Below are 1,721 nucleotides of genomic sequence, written 5' to 3'. Positions count from 1 at the left end.
CCATGAATTTTACATCAATTCACATCACAATTATTCCCTTAATCCTATAACAAGAGATCTACTCCATAACTAGGATGAGAAAATCCAAAGACAAAGATTTAAGCCAAAATCACCTAAAACTTGAGAAGAGAAAGGGAAGAAGACTTATCCTATATGAAGAGTGGTCTTTGAATCCAATCCAAGCTTTTGGAGTGATGGAGACATTAAATTCAAGATCGTCCAAGAAAGTACTGAAGAAGTTCAGATCTTTCTCAAATTGGATCTCCCAAAAGAAAAAACCTTCCTCCCTTGAAAAGGAGAAGAACTCTCCTTAAATAGAGCTAGGCATGGGCATGGTACGACCTGGGCCACGACTGTGTGGAATCCACACTGTTGGAGCCTACCTTGTCTCTTGTCTAGTGGCACGACTATATGGATTTCACACGATCGTGTATTGCTTCGGCTTTGGAAATTGACACCGCCGTGTGGATTCCACACGGCCGTGTACTACTTCGGCTCTAGAAATTGACACCTTCATGTGGATTCCGCATGGTTGTGTGCTGCATCAGATTTAGAAATTGACACAACCATGTGGTTTCTTTCTCTTCTTTGTGGCACGACCATGTGGGTTCACACAGCCATGACCTTCTCTTCCTCTAGGCTTGTGGCATGCCATGTGGATTCCACACGGTCAGACCCTTTTTCTTTGTTTGTTCTCCAATTGTCTACAAGCACCGTTTCGCTCCAAAAGTACAATCTGTCAACAAAAAAAATACACAAAGAGCAAATCTCTAACAAAGAAGAGTAATTATACTAAAAATATGATAAGAGGTGTAAAAGTGCATAAATCAAGCGCAAATAAAGTACGTGAATGTGCATTAAAACATGTATAAAAGTGTATATAATATATGCACATCACATCCCCAGACTTAAACCTTTGCTTGTCCTCAAGCAAAATGTCATAATCTAAATTCATATGCTCCTATACTGCATCATAATCCCTAGTTCACTTGCATAACTCTATCAATAGTTGCATTTGTGAGCATGATTATGGAGTAACTTAAGTATGTCCCAAGCATAAATTCTTGTGCACAATGTAATAAATGATCCAAGCTTTTCAAGTTTTAATCTCTATCCTAGTCAAGTCGTCATCCAATTGAGTTCCTTATGTTTCCGGTGATAGATATTTATCTGCCACACACTTGGTTCATAATTCTTAGACTACACAAGGTCTCAAAGGATTACTTGGAATTAAGAGAAACATGACATTTATTTTCTCAGTAACCTAACTCGGTCTCAAAGGGGTAAATTGTTAGTTTCCACTTAAGATAACTATTTTTTATCCCTTATTGAAATGATTTTTTTGGTGATTTATAAGGTGAAGCACTAATCACATATGCAAATATAATGCAAATGTAGGGATTTTGATTTTTCCAAATGAGTTGAGGTCATCCAGTAACCAAAATATAATTCAAGAAATCACTATGGGAACCTAAGTACTAAACAATTCAGATGAATCATGACTATTTCAAAGTTATTTACTATTCAAGCTTAAGTGAAGTGAAGGTAAGATCCTTAAGGTTAGACCAAAACTCAAGTTTATCTCCTTATAATACTTAGCTTACTTTATGCTACTAAAGATAGAGAAAAGAGGTTCACTAAACATACTAGCACTATCTCCATAACAACATGAATGAAGAAATGAATGTGCTAACGACTTTTCTATTAATGTGAGGATTGAT

This window comes from Zingiber officinale, chromosome 8B, assembly GCF_018446385.1.
Source record: "Zingiber officinale cultivar Zhangliang chromosome 8B, Zo_v1.1, whole genome shotgun sequence".
NCBI classification, from domain to species: Eukaryota; Viridiplantae; Streptophyta; class Magnoliopsida; order Zingiberales; family Zingiberaceae; genus Zingiber; species Zingiber officinale.
The sequence above is the reverse complement of the archived record's forward strand: the minus strand, read 5'-3'. Positions refer to the sequence as shown.